Source organism: Cetorhinus maximus, chromosome 5 (assembly GCF_964194155.1).
Source record: "Cetorhinus maximus chromosome 5, sCetMax3.hap1.1, whole genome shotgun sequence".
Taxonomy (NCBI): domain Eukaryota; kingdom Metazoa; phylum Chordata; class Chondrichthyes; order Lamniformes; family Cetorhinidae; genus Cetorhinus; species Cetorhinus maximus.
The window spans coordinates 55202072-55222199 of NC_135883.1; positions in this window are offsets into that span (position 1 = coordinate 55202072).

Sequence of the window (20128 nt, forward strand, 5' to 3'; positions counted from 1 at the left end):
AATGCTGGCCCAGCCAGCGAAGCACACATCATGTGTTAATGAATAAAAATAAAAAAAAGGACTTTCACAAAAACATTTTTTTTTTGGCCAGTCCTAGAGCACATTAACTTTCGGACCAGGGTGTAAAATTGGTGGGGGAAAGAGCACGCAAAAAATAAAAGGCCACTGGTCTAAACATGAGGTTAGGGAGCTGCATTCTCCTCCCGTCTATTTTTTTTGGTAGTTGACGCTTCCCTAATTGCTTTAAAACTTAAATTGTATTCAGGTTCCCGGTTGCTGATGTTGTGGAGTGTCTAAAAGACACAGAGACAACTGTAGGTAGATTCAGCAGCAGTTCTTTATTTAGTACAAGTGTGCATACATGAGAAATGTTCTTTCAGAATGCTCTAAAAGGCAATTTGATGTTGCAAAGTTTCTGTCGGTTATACATACCATCTTTGGGATAACTCATAATTAACTCACAATGTTCTTATCGTGTATGTCTATTTCATTACATCCTTAATTACAAATGAGTTTACAACATAAACATGGAATGACCTGTTCATCACCTTTGCAGTTACAGAAGAATTTGTAAAATAATCACAGAATGACCTGACCTTTAGTATAAACGATGTTTCAAAACATATATTTTGCTTATCTATCCTGACGCTTCACTGCTGCGCCTAGCATTCTGCATATCTTGACGCTGAGGTCAAGCTATCATTTATTATAGTAAAGCTCATAGACCATTCATCAACTTCCTGGCCTGGCCAGAAGGTCACATTCATTTTAGTTTTTTTTTTACTGAAAACGCTTTTAAAACATATATCCATAACTTGGCCAAGCCTGGGTAATCCCATGATGCATCCTGATATGCCTCTTCATTGACATTTGTAACATTGATGCTCATTTTGAATGGTTATACATTTTAATGGTTGTAGCTTTCCCACATTTTGGACATTGCTCAATCAACACATTACTGCTGCACTAAAGTGTACCATGACATCAAAACAAGTGCAAATGGATTTCTCAAAGCATGACACACCGTGAGGGAAGACATGACAGTGGGCACAGGAACTGTTTACAACACTGACGCTTATTTGATTTAGATTAATAAACTTTGTATTAAAAATAACAATAACTTAAGAACTACATTTTTGCTGCATCCTTCATTACGATTTTTGTTCATGTGATTTATTTGGTTTGGGACCCTTTGTAACTTTCCTAGCACCCCCCCAATTGTAAATTGAAATTGTGAAAAGTGGACGGTGCTGACAATTTTTGCAGATTCCAACTTCTCGGTTTAACAGTCTAAGCAAATTCAAAAGAATGACTCAGTGGCTCACCAGTAAATAAATGCCCCAGTAGTCTGAAAAATAATTAACTACTGGGGATTGTTCATCTGCAGTTTAAAATGTGTTTAAAAGATCGAGCTGATCCTAAAAGCCTTCTACTTTGGGTGCTGATGGACATGCACACTGTGTTACCATCAAAGTGACTGAAGGGGTTTGGTTCCAACTTGGCAGAGGGCATGTGGTAGAGCTGGCCCTCTCCATAGTTTCCTTTCCATCTCCCTGTCATGCTCCAAGTTCAAAGGCACTGCCACTGCTGCTCCCATACCTGTCCATACCTACCGTCTTTCCCTTACCCCTGTCAGAATGTGGCAACATTCTCTGGCAAATCCAGAAACTTACCAAATACACTCCAGATTATTTCCAGATGTTTTGCAATGAATAAGACTAAAAATAATCACCTAAACTGCAATTTTAGTGGCTGACCCTTTAACTAACTATGCAGAACCCATTTTGCATCTTTGTGCCTGTTGTTTGCAGACTAATGTAGGAATGGGTTGCCTGCAAATATGTTCTCCAAATCAGGAGTACTGGTGCCATATCAGGTGACAGGACTGTGTGACGTCAGAATAGTGTTCTTTTACAGGCCGCTGGGACAGTCCTGCATGAACCATTGTACTCATAGATTGAGATGTGGGTCATGCGGGAAGCTGCAAGCTGTTCAACGCAAAGCAATTTCTTACCCATGAAACCGAAGACTGTAAGTCCCTGAAAAGAGTAGCGCAGGCAGTGTGGACGTATGTGGTTCTGACAGTCAAAGCTGTTAGCAGTACAGGCTGGTAACATGTTAACAAACTTAAGGCACAAGTACACATGTATACCCTATAAGAACTTTGGAAGCATGACTGGCCTCCTTATTATCCATGTCCACATAGTGTAAATGGAGACATGATTGAGACAGTTAATATGTACTAGATTCTTCATCAAAAGCCAGCTCCTTCCCTTCCTCATATCCACAGCTATACATCCCACTCCAACCATTTAAGTGTCTTGTCCCACTCTCTGAAATCGAAACCAGTACTGCTTGCATGAAAAGTGAAGGGATTGCTGCATGGTCTGCTATCGAAGCATAATCACAATGAAATGCCTACAGACAAGCCGGTGACATTCAATTTTGAATGAACCCCCATCCACAATGTTTGGAGAAAGGAATGAGACCCTCACAGATAGAGAACTTAAAGGAGAGCTGTCATCTTCAGATCGTTCATGGCAATGCTTTCCCACCTTACCATGATTGGTTGCAAACTTCAGTCATTCTGAGTATTTGGCGGGTCTCTGATCATTTCTCAACAACTTCTGAATCAAAATAAGAGTGCACTCTCCCGAGTACCTTTTGTGTCCTTTCGTTTTAAATTACCTATCCTTTGTCAATAAAATGATTTGGTAGGAGCTGGCAGCTGTAGACCGATTACTGATTCCCAAACTTTGAAATAGCACTTTATTTATTCTATTACCAACCCAGATACAGCTACGTGGAAGGATATAACTCATGAGACAGAAGATATATCGCAGGCTGCAGCAATGAGTGAAATGGACCTGACCGATTGGCTTCAAAAAACTCTAAGGGCGCCCAACCTGCTCAAACTTGAAATGCCGCACGTTGAGTTGGCCGAGCATGCCGGCATCAAAGCGAGTCGCGCAATAGTTTGGTCTGTGGGTGTGCACCAAAACTGGCAGTGTTCCTGCCGACAATTAAAAGGCCTGTTAAGGCCATTAAATAATCAATTAACTTAAATTTTTCATTGCCCACCAACCTGAAGCGGCCTTTCCATTATTTTGGAAACCTCATCCATGGACAAATAAAAATAAAATAAAAGTTTTACAATTTAATTAATAACATGTCCCTGCTCATGTGACAGAGCAGACCAGGGCGGTACATAAAAGCATACTCGTACACAGATAATGTCAGAGCCCAGCATTGAATTTTTGCTGATGCTATTGGAGAAATGGCCTTGTCCTCGCTGAATAAACCCATTAATGGTTTATGGTCCGACACAATGGTGAAATGTCATCCATGTAGGTGCGGGTGAAACTTCTTATGCCAAATACTACTGATAATCCTTCTTTTTCTAACTGAGAATAGCCCTTCTCTGCTTGGGAAAGGGTTCTCGAGACATAGCCAATGGGCCTTTCTGATCCATTTTCCATTCTATGTGATAACATAGCTCCTACATCATAAGGAAAGGCATCACATGTTAATACCAGCTCTTTTGATGGGTCATAATATACCAATAAACATGATGAATGCAGCAATGTATTTGCTTTCACAAAGGCTTCTTCCTGTTGTGAACCCCATGACCAACAGTGGTTCTTTTTTAGCAGCGAGTGTAATAGTGCCAAAATAGTTGACAGGCTGGGTAAGAAGCAGCTATAGTAGTTGATCATACCCAGGAAGGACTTGAGTTCTGTTACATTGGATGGTGATGGTGCACCTTTTATTGCTTGAACTTTATCTTCTACCAGATGCAAACCCATGGCGTCCACTCTGTGCCCTAAGTAAATGACCTCTGGTGCTTGAAATGTGCACTTTTCCTTCTTTAACCATACACCGACTTCCATGAACCTTCTTAGCACCTCCTCCAAGTTGGCCAAGTGTTCCGTCTCAGTTGACCCAGTGATGAGAACATCACCCAAATACATTACCACTCACGGGAGTCCTTGCAAAAGACTCTCTATTGTTCTCTTGAAAATAGTGCATGCTGACAGGACTCCAAATGGTAGATGAGTGTACTGATAGAGACCCTTGTGTGTGCTAATGGTCACGTATTCTCTCGACAAGTTCTAATTGTAGGTAGTTGTGGTTCATATCCAATTTCATATAGGACATGCCTCAGCCAAATTGGCATATAAGTCATCTATCCTTGGAATGGGATACTTATCTAGTTTGCCGCCTCATTTACAGTCAATTTATACTCTCCACAGATGCGTATGGTGTGGTCAGGCTTAATCACTGGAACTATGGGTGCGGCCCACTCCGAGAATTGGACAGGTTGGATGATGCCCAGCTTTTCTAACCTGCACAGCTCTGCATCCACCTTTTTTTCAATGTATAAGGCCTGGTCTTAAAGACACGTGGGCCTGAATTTTTTGGTTATCGGGCGCGCACGATCAGCGGCCCCAAGCGGCCGGGAAATGGACCCTCGACCGCGAACGGCCCCTTATCGCGATTTCATGCTGGCTGGCTAATAAACGGCCAGCCAGTGTGAAACACATGCTGAAAAGCTCAGTGCTGCCTTGGTGGGGGCAGGTAGGGGGCAGGCGATAACTTCACCACGGGCGCAGGTGAGCGCTGTGTGAGCTCCCTAAGATAGACAGCTGCCTCAGATTGCTGCAGACCTGCAGATAATGACATAAAGGTGTAAAAAGTTGCAAAAAAATGTCCATACATCACAATCAAGCACCTGAAAGCATACCTCATAAAAATGCTGTCTCCAGATCTTTCTTTTTATTTTATCTCCTAATGGAGATTTCATCCTGCCCTTGGTAAGCTTTGATGAAAAATGTAAAGGCTGCCTGGCTGATTCGCCCATCCGCCAGCTATAAGGTTAGATGGGCCATGAAAAATCGCAGATAGTTGCGCCGTTGGGCTTAATTGCCCTCTTAATTGTCGGCAGGTGCGCTTCCGACTTTTGCACGAATGCCAATCGAAATATCGCTCGTGTGCGTGATGACATCAGATGCTCGCCCAACATCATCTCATGTGATTTTATGCCCGATTGGGTCAGGCACGCGCCCGCCTGCAGGATGTAAAATTCTGCCCCATGGTGTCGCCTGAGGATCAACATGTACATTGGCATGCATGCCTTTTAACTTCCCTGATTCATCCCAAAAAACCATGTTCCATTTACTTAGAAGTTCTGTGATTCCATCTGATTTTAGGTGAAATATCTCAGACCGTTTGATCTTCTGCAGCAAAACCCGACCTAAAAGACTGGGTCCCTCTCCTTTCACTATTATTACAGGCAGTTGAGCTGTCTGTTGCTTGTAAGAGACTGGAACAGTGGCGATGCCCTTTCCTTGAATAGATTCTCCCGCGTAAGTTCTTAATTTAGCGGTTGTCCGCTCCAAGTTTATTGGCTGTCTTCCTTCATTAAGGTACCTTAAAGTGTGCTCTCCTACCACCGTAGTTGAGGCACCAGTATCCACTTCCATTGCCAGTAGCTTCTCATTCACTGGTACTGTCACCGTAATAGGCTCAGTCTTCACAGCAGTCACATTATATCAGGAGTAAACATCAGGAGCAGCAGCTTCAGCCTTTGCTGTGCCCATCACTTCTATCATGTTTGTTTGCTGTTTCACATACTGGTTCAAATTTGTCTGGCATTGCCTAACCACGTGACCCTTCTTATGGCAGTAATGACATTCTGCCTCTTTGAATTTACAGGTATCTGCTCAGTGGTCACATCCATATCTATAGCAATTTTGTCTTGAAATTGATGATGAAGCGTTTCTGTAAGGCTCCTTAATGTTTCTCACAGTGGCCATTGAATCGCGCTTTAATTCTACAAGTCTGGCTTTTGCACCACGCTCAGCGGCACGTTCCTGCCCAACATAAAGTATGGCACCATTATCCATGTGTTGCAAAGCCTGCGAATCTCTCGCACTAATTTCCATGGCGAGGGAGATTTCTAGGGTGTATTTGAAATCAATATCAAACTCAGCAACAATCAGCACTGAATGGCATTGTTCTTGACTCCAAATATCAACCTGTCCCATAGCATATTGTTTGAAATGCCTCTGAAGTTACAGTATTCTGTTAACTGCCCGAGGTATGCCAAATAGATTTCAATGGACTCTCCCATGGCCTGAAATTTGAATTGAATTTAAAATGCGGCATTATCACGGATGGCTTCGGCTGGAAGTGTGTTTTCACTAGGTCCGTTAATTAGCTATATGACTTGGAATTGGACGCGCTCGGGGCAGCCTGGTTACGAAGCAAGTTATATGTTTTACTGCCACATACACTTAAGAGGAACGCTTTCCGCTTTTCTTCGATGGTTATTCCATTTTCTACAAAGTAAAATCTCAGGTGTTCAACATACTGGCTCCAATATTCAATATTAGCATCATATGGATCGATTCTTCCAAACAGCGGCATGACTGGTGAGTAGTTTTTTTACAATTTAATTTACCCACAGTAACATCGGGAGGTGCAGAGGCAAAGTTGATTTTATCCTCGTCGCCAAATGTGATGACACTATGGAGCAAACCGGTTTCTTTAAGAAACAGTTAAACTTTATGACAGAGACATTTCAGTAATTGCACAATCAACCAGATCTCACATCGAAAAAGCCCCGCCGCACGGATTGCCCACGCTAAGAGCTCACTGGTCGGAGCCCCCACTGAACATCACATGACCTGTGATTGGCAGGAGGGTGTGACTATGCATCCAGTTACTGCAGCTTGTATGAGAAGAACTCCGTTTAAAACATCGAGCCCAGGCCCCCTAGCCCCTGGGCCCCGGCGTTTGGAAACATCTGCGCCCACTCTCCCACGCCCTGGTCGCGGGTGCTGGAGCTGCATTCTGGCAGCACTACACCCCTGCAGAGTATCAAGTGGTTCCCACAAATTCAATCCACGTGTTCCATTGGACGTTGAGGCCTGCAACCCAACCTTCCACCTGGCATCCATCTCCACTTGAACAGTTACATTGTTTGATGCTCTAATACATGTCCCTTTGTGGCGACTACACTTACCCTTACAGAATGCAGGAGATCATTCATCCTTTTCCTGCACTGGACTCAGGTTCTTGTATGGACTCCACAGCTGCTAACGTCCACTGCCACATCCTTGGTCAGGCAGGTGGGCCTCCAGCTGGCATTCCTGGAAAACAGGAACAGGAACTCCCACCATTTGTGGATGGCCTGGAGGAGAACCTGCAGGGAAGCTTCCCTCAACCGTGAGGCCACTCTGTTTTTTCAGGTGTTTTTCACTTTGTAATAGGGTGGCAGCAGCTCCAGGGATCCAGATAGTGTCATGAAAACATAATAATTTTCATAAGATTATGGTGATTTATTGTAAAGGTAGGTTAATAGTGGGGTTTAGATTAGTTTCTCAGTGTGAGGTTGTGTTTTAATTGAATTGCAGACAGCTAGTCTGGAGCCTCTCAGAAGTGAAGCTTAACTTGAAATGCTAAATACGTAAACATGGCTGAGGTTTTAGAATGTGAGGTGTGAGGAACATTTTCATTTTAGATAAACCAGAAATGGGAGTCTAAAAGAGATGATAAGGTGTTACACCTAGCCAACAGAGGCTAAACCAAACAGTGTGTTTATTTTTCCCAAAGAGAACTGACAATATAGCACAATGGAAGATTTATATTATGGAAAAGGAAATTTGCAAAGACATATAGGCACAATGGAATTTACATTAAAAAAGGAGAATCCTGTCTAAAGGAGATGAGGTTATGTGTAAGGAGAAGGAATTCTAAGATCTAACAAGTGTGAAAAGCCTCCAGCTTCTATGCATCAAGCTGCTGTCTACAGGAACTGAAGCTAAGAAAACTCATTGAGCAGAATTTTCCCCTTGGTGGGGATGCTTGGCGGGGGTGGGCGGGGCAATGTCAATTATGTCCACCCAGCGTGAAACATGAGCAGCAGCACTGCCTGTGTGGGAGGGGGGGGTGCAGAGGAGTGCGAGCAGGCCGAGCGTGAACTTCGTGCATGTGCGCAAAGGAACACTTCATAATCTCCCTGAGGCATGGAGCTGCTCAGGGAGATGAAGAGATAGTTTTTAAAAATTTTAAAAATTAAAATGTAATGAAACATGTGCCCGCTGTCACAAGAGCAAGAACATGTTATTAAAGGAAAATTAAAGTTCTTATTTTATTTTTATATGATTTTGGAAACCTCATCCCGCCCATGGATGAAGTTTCCAAAAAAATGCAAAGGCCGCTTAGCATTTTTGCCTGCCCATCAACTGGTAGGTTGGACAGGCAGTGAGAATTTTAACTTACTTGATTACCTAATGGCCTTAACAGGCCTTTAAATTGTCGGCAAGCTTCAGCGTGTGCCCGCCGACCGAACTATCATGCAACTGCACGTTGACGTTGGCCCGCTCAGCCGACGTTAACGCACGTCAATTCATGCTCAAGTGGGTCAGGCATGCGCCCACCTGCCGAGTGAAAATTTGTGCCCTTTGTGAATATCCCTGTCCAGGGTATTGTGTGCTTTGCCTGGGCCTGTTGAAATCTATCTGCTTTATCGTTGCCTTAACAGAGGTGTGACTGGGAGCTAGATTAATTAGGAGATTTGGAAGTTATTATACAAGTATTTTCATAGACCTATGAAGACCTATGTATGTGCTTAAAAACCTTTTATTCCATTAATAAATGTTGAATTTAGTTTTGTTAAAAAGCCTCTAAGTCTTGGTGGGCTCATTACCACTAAATTCAAGGCACGCATCTCGAAATAAAGTGCAAATTGCAAACAGTTGCGGCAGCTGTTTCACTGGGCTTTGAGCAGCTCAGTATTTACCATCCACTGTGCCATAACAAAACTGGGGCTCATCCAGGAATATTTGAAATTCTTTGATTGGTTTGGAGTTGGTGGATCTTAAGGTTATGAGTATGAGAAGCACTTTGAATTCAGGAGTTGGTGTGAGGTATTTTTAAAGTGGTAAGAATGGCTGTATCCATGGCTAAAACATTTTTGGAAGTAGAAGATATAATTCTGATTGGATTACAAAAAGTATCTAAGGGTAAGTTAACAGAGTTGGTGGATAAGTTACAGCTGGGGTTACCTGTAGAAGCAATTGAAGCAGACATAGTTGAAGTGATAGCACCGCATTTAAAGTTGGAAGGGATACCAGACACTAGTGAGTCACAGCTGGAGGTAGTGAGACTTCAGTTAGAAATGAAAAGGCTTGAATTTTAACAAGCAAAGGAACTGAGAAAATTTGAATTGGAAGCAAACAAAAAAGAATTGGAAATTAAAAACCTGCACTAGAGGCAGCAGGAAAAGAAATGGAAAAAGAGAAATTATTTCAAAAAGAAATGGAAATGCAAAAACTTGATGTCCAGAGGGAAAAGTTAGCAATGGAAGAAAGAATGAAGGAAAGAGATAGAGAGTACCAACTTAAAAAGCTGGCTTTTAAAAAGGAGACGTCAGATGCTGTGGAAAATTCTGATGCTGAGAAAACCTTTAACCTAAAACCAAGTGGGGAGATGTTTAAATTTGTATAAGCTCTTCCAAAGTTTGTGGGAAGAGATGTGGAAGCATCCTTTATTTCATTTAAGAAGAAAGCTAAACAAATGAAATTGCCACAGGAAAACTGGACATGGTTGCTCCAATCAAGGTTGGTGGGTAGAGCACATAAGGTTTATGCTCCACTGTCAGAAGAAATGTCGGTGAACAATGATGTGGTAAGAAAGGCTATTTTGAGTGCATATGAGTTGGTTCCTGAGGCAATCAGGCAGAAATTTAAGAATGTGAGAAAACAGCCTGGGCAAACTTATATTGAGTTTGAGAGAGTAAAACAAAGTAATTTTGACCTGTGGATACGGGCATTAAAAATAGAGGCAACGTATGCAGCTCTTAGAGAAGTAATTCTTTGGAAGAATTTAAAGATTCAATTCCTTTGGTAGTTAGAACTCATGTGGAGGGACAGAGGGTTAAAACGCTAAGACAAGCAGCACAGTTGGTGATTATGAGTTGGTTCATTGAGCTAAATCTTTTTTTCATCACCTTTTTATCACAGAAGGATAGAAATTGGGAAAGTTAAAGGAAGGTGGTTAGTCAGGGAAGAGAAGGAGTCGGTGGAAATTCGCGGGAACTTTTTGTCTCAGACTAGAAAGGAACGTTAAAGGAAGACTTAAAAAGAATTGATGCTCAAATTCATTGTAATAAAGTTGGACAGATAAAGTCAGTGTATTGGAAATTACAGGGAAAATCTGTTGGGATTATTGGGGTGCAGAAAAGTTCTGGAAGTAAAAGTATTGTGGGTTCTGAGGTTCAGGCACAGTGGTTTATGTACAGGTAAAACATAAGAATCAGTGATAGGTAAAGAAGTGGGAATGTGTTCACAATCTACCCAAGGGAGTTCTGAGGAGCAGGTTGCAAAAATGTTTAAAGATTTTGTGAAGGGAAAAGCTTTCCATGTGTACAGGGTGGAGTAGGTAAAGATATTAACATTTTAAGAGACACAGGGCCTAGTCAATCCTTAATGTTGTGGGATAGTAATATTTGTTGTTCAGAGGGATTATTGTAGGAACAGGTGATAATAAGTGGGATTCATGGAGATGCTAAACCTATTCCATTGTGTAAGGTAAATTTAAAGAGTAAGTGGAAATCAGGTGAGGTGATTGTTGTATTAGTGGAAAAATCATCCATTGCAGGGGTTCAATTTATTTTTGGTAATGATATAGCTTGGTCACAGTTGTGGGCGATGCCTATGGTAGTTGAGCAGCCTGTAGAGGTGTCTTCAACAGAAGTGTTGCAGAGAGAGTTTCCTGGTTTGTTTCCAGGTTGTATGATAAAAATTTCATAGGATCACAGGTTGAAACAGGAAGAACAGAAAGTTTAAAGCAGGGAGAAGGTGTGGAAGTCCAATTAGCTGACACTGTTTTTGATAACATTGTTCAGAAAGAAAGAATGGAGGGTAATATAACTGAAGCATTTAGTTCAAGGCAATTGGTAGAGTTACAGAAAAAAATAACACAATTATATCAAACAGCTTACTCAGAAACAGAGGTAGAATGTATTCCAGAATGAATTACATTAAGTGCAACATTTTAATGAGAAAATGGTGGCCTTACCATGTTTCAGCAAATGAAAGTTGGAGGGAAGTGCTTCAGATTGTTATACCATTTGGATATAGAAATGAGATCCTGAGAATTGCTCATGAAATTACAATGGGGGGACATTTAAGAATAAGAAAGAAACAGGTGAAAAAACATTTTTATTGGCCTGGATTGTATAGGGATGTCGTCAAATTCTATAAAACATGTGACACATGTCAGGTGATAGGGAAACCACAAGCAGTGATTAAGCCAGAATCCTTTAATTCCAATTCCAGCATTTGAAGAACCTTTTACTAGGATCATGATTAATTGTGTAGGGTTCCTCCCTAAGACAAAAAGTGGAAACCAGTACTTACTGACAATAATGGGTGTGTCTACAAGGTTTCCTGAAGCAACATCTTTGAGAAATATTACAACAAAGAAAATTGTGGAAGAGTTGACTAAATTTTTTATAAGATATGGTTTACCAAAAGAAATAAAATCAGATCACGGTTCAAATTTTATGTCACAGTTGTTTAAGGAAGTAATGAGCAGTTTGGGGATAAAGCAATTTAAGTCAATAGCTTACCATCCTGAGTCACAAGGAGCTTTGGAAAGATGGCATCAAACTTCAAAAACTATTATGAGGACATATAGCCAGGACTATCCACAGGTTGGGGATGGGGGGATTCCATTCCTGTTATTTGCTATAGGGATGCTCCTAATGCATTGACTGACTTTAGTCCATTTGAACCAGTTATGGCCATGAGGTAAGAGGATCACAGAAATTGATTCATGAGAAATTAGCAGGTCAAAATTCAGAAACTACTTCCCTGGATTATGTATCAAACTTCAGGGGAAGAGTGGACAAAGCATGTGAGTTAGCTAGGGAGCATTTAAAAATATCACAGCAAGTAATGAAACTGAAGGCAGACAGGAAAGCTACAGCTGGTAGTGTTGTTGCTGGGGAGAAGTTGCTAGTTCTGTTACCAGTACTGGGTGACTCATTAAAGGCAAGGGTTAGTGGGCCTTACAGGATTGAAAAAAAGCTGAATGAAGTAAATTATTTAATAAATACTCCAGCTAGAAGAAAGAAGCAGGGGGTGTGTCATGTAAATATGCTTAAAATATACTTTGACAGGGAAGAGGACCAAAAGGAGGTGTTGGTGGTAGTAGATAAAGAGAAAGAGGTAGAAATGCAGGATTCTGAAACTGATTTTCTTCTGATCAAATTGAATAATGAGACCATACTTGAAAATTTAAATGTAACATTGAGTTACCTTCCAGACAGGTGTCAAAGTGACTTGGAGAAGCTTTGCAGTCACAGAAAGCTATTTGTGGGAATAAGCTGGGAAGGACAAATTTAGTTATGAATGATGTGTGTGTGGAAGTTTCATCTTTGATAGGGCAACATCCTTACAGATTAAATCCGGCAAAGCTTTATCACAAGTACAGAAAAATATTGAATTCATGTTTCAAAATGACATCATTGGGCGCAACTTTCCCAGAATTTCACTAAGTGCAGTAGTGGGCAGGTAAAATGGAGTCCTACCCGCTGATGAAAATGGCGGGTTTTCGCGCCGTATCATCCTGAGCCCACTTCATTGTTTATTCACTCCCACAAAACACAGTTTCCATGGCGGGCAGGCTGTCATTTGTCCACCCGCCATGACCCCGCTGTTGCATTACGCCAGCCGCCATCTTTAAAAGGCAGCCGCCAGCAACGAACCCATCAACACCAGCTCACTGCCACTGCTGGGGAGACATGGCCAGCTAAGGATTAAAGACTCCAGCCCCCTGCTTCAACAATATGTCCCTCAAGCAACTGCTGGATGCTGTGGAGGCCTGCCAGGATGTGCTGTACCCCCGTTCTGGCCGGAGGATGGGTAGCAAAGTCACCAACCCAGCTTGGGAGGCGGTGGCAGCGGTGGTCAGCGAAAACACCCTGCAGAGGAGGGCAGCCACCCAGTGCTGCAAAAGGATGAATGATCTCCTCCGTTCTGCCAGGGTAAGTCACTCTTTTCTCAACTCACATGCTCACAAACCATCACACATCCACAGGGCCGTCACTTACTGCCATTGCAAGGGACATCACCATTCACTCATTTACACACACACTGTCATTGTCCTCATCCCACCCATGGGACCACTCACCACCCACACAGGCCAGGCATACTTATCATCTGGCCCAGCAGGCATCCTGATACACTCTCCACATCTCTAACAATTCAGGACAAACTGGCTCACAACAGGAGGGAAAGGTCGCAGAACGAGATCAAAGTTCTGACAGAATTCGAAAACAGAGCCATCCAGGTGGTCGGTGATGACCGGGACCGGTTCTGTGCTGACGGTAAGGTCGGCGCTGCTCTTCCAAGTGAGGATCCAGCAGTGCAACATCCATCAGACAAACATCTTGTGAGTGATGTGTTCTCTTTCACAGGCCACTGCCATGCACTAATTATCTCCCCTTGCTTTCGCAGGCACATCTGCCAAACAGATGACAGAGTCCATGACCCAGGGCCTCCAATCAAGCCCCGAAGAAACCTCTGAAGAGGAATCTGGAGACACCCTCCTTGAAGTCCCATCACAGCACTCACCCTCCACCAGTGCAGAGACACACACCTCGGTGGAATCTAGCTTTAGAATAGCCTCAGGGTCACAATCTGGTGAGTACATCGCACTTTCTGATCCACAGCAGGCGGAGGCAGGGACTTCCCAGGTCCCTGGCATTCGGAGGACTGCTGGAGGCCAGAACGTTGCTGAGTTCGAGTCAGATGATGAGCCTCTGGACTTGGTCATGTCACAGTTGCTGGAGCTGTAAAGGCAAGTGAGGGAACATCAGAAAGGCATGTCCACTGCACTCCTCAGATTGCAAGGCACAGTGGAGGAGTCCATCTGTCTTCAGGCTGAGGTGATAGCGCCAGCACTGCAACGCACCGATGTCAACACTGGCAGGATGCTGGCGGCCATGTAGACCTTGGTCTAGGACATCACTCCTGCACTGCTGTGCGGGCTTAACTCCATCACTGATACTATAATTGGCCTCCAACAGTGTGTACGCAAGAGGGGTACTGGACAGCTGGATCTCACTCTAGCTACCCCTTTCGCTCACAGAATCAGACAGAGTCCCTCAGGCACGGATAGGGAGGAGGATCAGCAAGTGCACACTCCGGGGCCATCCGCCCAGGTGACTCTGGGAGGGATGAATCCCCTCTTCCTGTGACCTCCACAGCTCCAATTTCACAGGCCAAAGAGGGTGCCACTGCCACACAGCAGGGCACCGAAAACAGACCGGGGCCTTCCAAGTCTCGTCCCTCAATAGGACGCCAGCCAAAGTCATCACAGGCAGGGTGTCAGAGTCAGCAGGCTGCCTCCACCTCTTCATGGATGTCTGGGGAGCACCAAGATGTTGCGGCAAGGTTTGGAGAGTTAAGGAGAATTAGTTGCACAGCCTGGGCATGGGTGTTAATCACTTGTACATACTGTTCCCTATTGTCAATGAACTCCCAAGAATGTCTCCCTGCCTGTGGCTCCTTGTTCTGATGAGCAGTGTTCTCGTCACTCAGATGTGAAACCTTTCTGCACAAGATAAAAGGCAGCAGTCTAACTCCAGGGCCTCTTTCCTGTGCTCTGTGCAGCCTTCAGACCAAAGTGATGGTCCAGCCTCACATTCTCTGGAAACATTACAGATGCCTGCGCCTCAGCAGTGCTGGTCATTGCTGCCAGAATGTAGTGGGCAGGCGACACAGAGTTCTCTCATACTTTCTGTGTGCTCTCAGCACCTTTAAGGAGGGGCTGGTTCTCATCACGCCAGCATCTGTGACCAGTGATGCTGTGTACCAGCTCCTGAAAGGCTGAAGCGTTGAAGGCGGACACAGCATCAAATGCGTCTAAAGTTTCATGGCTGCATCTCTATGATATGACCCTGATCACAGAACGCAAGAGAGCTGCCCTTGGCCAGACAGGAGTCAGACATTCTCAGAGGCTATGTGAAGATCTATGGAGTGTCCTCACTGCATGTGGTCATCATCCTCCTGCAATAAAGTGACTGTTAGGGCCTCCACTGCACCTCCATGACAGGAGCATTCTCACAGAGGGTACTGGCGCTGTCATAAGCCAGACTGGAGTCAAACATTCACAACTACGATGTGAGGATCTTTGGGGTCACTTCACTGCATGTCGTCCTCATCCTCCACAAATCTAGCAGCTATGAGGGCATCCTGCCTCGTCTAGCCAGTGCAAGAGCCTCATCCCCATCATCGTCACTACCGAGGACCCCTTCCCCCTCATTCCCATCGGCAAACTCCTCATCAAAGGAGACCGCCAGCTCCTCCATCTCCTCCTCAGACAGCTCCTCTCCCTGTTGCAGCGCCAGCTTGTAAAGGGCGCAGCAGATGACGACGATGCATGACACCCTCTACGGACTGTACTTCAGGGCTCCACTAGACCAGTCCAGGCACTGGAACCTCATTTTCAGCATCCCAATGATCTGCTTCACCAAGGTACAAGCTGCAGCATGAGCATCATTATAGCGTCGCTCTGCTGCAGTCTGAGGCTGCTGCACAGGTGTCATCAGCCACATCCTCTATGGGTAGCCCTTGTCCCCAAAGAGTCAACCCTGAAGCCTCTGTGGACCCTGGAAGACAGCAGGGATCTGCAAGTGACTTAGGATGTAGGCGTCGTGCACGCTCCCTGGAAGGATGTGTTTCTGCTGGCCACATACCAGCTGCACATTCAGTGAGTGGAAGCCCTTCTGGTTGATGAAGTCCACTGAGTGTAGCGACAGAGACCTGAGTGCCACATGAGTGCAGTCAATCTCACCTGTTGTAATCCCGAGATCAGGACGAATCCAATGGCCCTTGCATCCTGGCTGTCCCGGTCCCGGGCGAAATGCACAAAGTTGTGTGCCATGGAGAAGATGGCATCCATGACCTCATGGATGCATTTATGGGTGAAGGTTTGTGAAATCCCACAGAGGTCACCTGTAGAGCCTTGAAACGAGCCACTGGCATAGAAATTGAGCGCCACAATCATTTTCACAGCCACTGGCAGTGGATGCCCTCCATGTCCCCTTGGTGCCAAGTCCTGCAGTAAGTGGTAGAAGTGAGCCACCAGGACCCGAGACATGCACAGTCGCCAGCGACACTGGTTCTTAGTCATCTGCAGGAATAGCAGAAGGTGTCTATAGACCCTGGGTGTCGCTAGGCGCCAACCAGCCACGGCTCGCTGTCGCTCCTGGGCAGCATGCGCAGGAACCCCAGCTGCCCCTTCTCCATGAGGTTGCTGCACCTGCCTTTGCACAGCCAGAAGCCTCAATCGCTCTCTCCTCCATCTTCTATGGCTCTGTAGGCCATCAGGCGTACAGCTAGGTCACCAGGGTCCATCATCCTGATGTGGTCCTCCTGCAGCATGAAATAGAGAGAGATGCGTTTATCATGGTTGTACTTAGCACCTTTCCTGGCCCTGTGTGACCGCCCCTTAATGCTTCCCGGAGAGTGCTGGTCACCCCTCGGATGGCCAGAGATGAGTGCGCTGCATGGCTGCCCTGTCAACCTGTGACATGTCAGACACTGATCCAAATCAGGATGCTGAGACTGTAAGGGGCTGTGAGCACCTCCAGCAGTGACTGCTACATGGCCAGCGTTGGTGAGGAAATTGTACAACGTGTGCAGCCCAACTGCTCCGTGGTCCAATCAAGTGGTGGCGGACTCAATGTTTGTGCAGGGGTGGAGGGGTGGGGGTGGTAAGGTGGGCAGGGGGCTCAGTAAGGTGTGGAGCCTTTGGTGCCTCCGCGTTGCTTGCATGGGCAGGCAGGCAAGGAGCCCAACACCAATCATATTGCTGTGGCTGCGCCTGATCTGTCTCATTTGCAGAGGCATGGTCACTTTATACAGGTGTCCCTAATGCGTGGCCACTTCCCTCACTTACCCTGCCCAGCACCTCGATTGCCTGTGTGTGGGATACAGTACCAGGGCAGCACTTGACCCCATCCCCACTGACAACTGCCACCTCCGAGGCTGGCGAGCATTTGCCCCCAGACACGCCCCTCACCTCCCCCGCCAACAATCATCTCTGGGGCCGGGCATCAGTTGTTTCCACCCCACCCCCCCCCACCCCCGCCGGCATTCCTGAGGCCTGTGAATAACGGGTGAGCTGTGGCGAACACTGCTGCTCACTTACCTCAGTTCTCCCAAAGTGAAGGTCGCCAATTGCACATCGCCTGCGTGCTGTTTATGAAACACGGCAATGTGCTTTCCTGCCATCATGGACAGATGATACGGCGGGATTCCAAGAACTTGGCGGTGCGGCCTTTTAACTATATGCGGATGTCTTACAGTTAGCTCCCCGCTGCCTGATGGCAGGAACTGTGGCCTGCCATTGGCGGGCCGAGTGGGCGATCGTGACCTGCCTTCACCCTGTCGTGAAACAGGTCACACCATATTTTCAGCACACACCACCTGCCGCTAGTGGGTTCAGAAAAATCCTCCCATTGAGTCTGGTTGCAGTAACTGGAGTTCGCCTATTGTACTGATACCGAAACTGGATGGAACTCATAGATAAGCGTGGACTATCAAAAGGTGAATGTGGTGACAAAAGCAGATTCATATCCTGCACCATGGTTGGAAGATTGCATTGAGGAAGTGGGGCAATCAAAATTTACCAGAAGATTGACTTACTACAAGGATACTGGCAAGTACTGTTATTGGAGAGAGCAAAGGAAATATCAGCTTTTGTGGCACCAGATGGATTATTTCAGTTTAAAGTCATGCCATTTGGTATGGAAAATGCACCTACAACATTTCAAAGACTGACAAACAAAGCAATTGCAGGTCTAAGCAATTGTGCTGTTTATATTGACAACTTAATATTTTTCAGTCAAACATGGGAGGGGCATTTACAACATCCGGAAGTATTGTTTTGTCGATTAGAAGAAGCTAATTTTGTGATGAACTTGGCTAAAAGTGAATTTGCAAAAGTGCAAGTTACGTATCTAGGCCATACCATTGGACATGGTAATGTGGCTTCGAGAAATGCAAAAGTCAAGGTTATCGTAGATTTCCCCGTGCCTACAACAAAACAAGAAGTTTTGAGGTTTCTGGGCATGAATGGGTTTTACCGGAAATTTGTACCAAATTTTAGAAGAGTTGTTGCTCCATTGACTGAACTATTAAAAAAGCATAAGAAGCTTCAGTGGACACAAGAGCGTCAGAAAGCATTTTGACAGTTTGAAAACTGTATTAACTACAACACCAGTTTTGGCATTACCCAATTATGCCAAGCAATTGGTCATTGATGCAAGTGATATAGGCATTGGGGCCGTTTTGTTACAAGATAATTACACTGGAATTGCGAAACCGATAGGGTATTTTTCATAGAAGTTGAACATACAACAGAGAAGATATTCAATGATCAAAAATGAGTCTCTGGGTCTGGTGTTAGCATTGTAGCATTTTGAGATTTACGCTCCAAACAATTCAGCAGAAACAATTGTTTATATACAGACCACAATCCGTTAAAGTTTCTGGACAAATTTTGAGCCAAATTGCAAGGCTATTCAGATGAAGTTTATTACTGCATGCATTTAATCTACAGATTATACATGTGGATGGGCGAGAAAACCTGATTGCAAATGCATTGTAATAGTTTGAAGCTGAAAGCGAAAATTGGACATTTAAAAACCTGGGCACTGGACTGGAATGATTTCTGTTGATACCAAGGATTTGTATATATCTTGTTATGTTAATGCATGCATCTGGTAATGTAATAATGTACGTCAATAGATAAGCTTATGAGGTAACGTAAGATGGGTTAAGAAAATGAAGCCATCTTTTTAAATTATGACGGCTCATTTTCCATTAAAATATAAGAATTTTCATAAGATTATTGTGATTTATATTAATGGTAGGTTAATAGTGGGGTTTGGATTATTTCGGCTGAATGAGGCTATGTGTATGGGGGTTTTAATTGAATTGCAAACAGCTAGTCTGGAGCTTTTGAGTTATCAAAAGAGAAGCTAGGTTTGAGAAATGCTAAATACATAAACATGGCTAAAGTTTTAGAATGTGAGGTGCGAGAAACATTTTCATTTTTAGATGAACCGGAGATGTGAATCTCAAAGAGATGGTAGGGTGTTACACCTAGCCAACAGAGGCTAAGCCAAACAATATATTTATTTCTCCCAAAGATTACTGATAATATGAGTACAATGAAAGATTTATGTTATGGAAAAAGTAAAGTTGCAAAGACATTTTGGGGTATTGGAATTTACATTAAAAAGGAAGAATCCTGTATAAAGGAGATGAGGTTATGTGTAAGGAGAAGGCGTTCTAAGATGTGAAAAGCCTCCAGCTTCTATGCATCAAGCTGGGGTCTACAGGAACCAAAGTTAAGCAATCTCATTGTGAATACCCCTGTCCAGGATATTGTGTGCTTTGCCTGGGCCTGTTGAAATCTATGTTGTTTTACTGTTGCTTAATGGAGATGTAACTCGGAGCTAGATTAATTAGAACATTTAGGAGTTATAGTAGTAATTTGTATAGCTATGTATGTACTTAAAAACCTTCTTCTATTAATAAATGTTAAATTTAGTTTTGTAAAAACACTCTAAGTCTTGGTGGGCTCATTACTACTGAATTCAAGGCACACATCTTGAAATAAAGTAAAAATTACAAACAGTTGTGGGGGCTGTTTCAAGTTTCCCTCTGGGATTTGAGCAACTCCGCATTTACCATCTGCAGTGCTATAACAGATGGCAAGTGGAGTGGGGGTGGTAGCAGCTCCAGGGATCCAGATGGCAAGTGGAGTGGGGGTGGCAGCAGCTCCAGGGATCCAGATGGCAAGTGGAGTGGGGGTGGCAGCAGCTCCAGGGATCCAGGTGGCAAGTGGAAAGGGGGTGGCAGCAGCTCCAGGGATCCAGATGGCAAGTGGAGTGGGGGTGGCAGCAGCTCCAGGGATCCAGGTGGCAAGTGGAAAGGGGGTGGCAGCAGCTCCAGGGATCCAGATGGCAAGTGGAAAGGGGGTGGTAGCAGCTGCAGTTCCCAAAAATTCCCCAGTCAGCAAAAATGATGCTCTTGGCCTG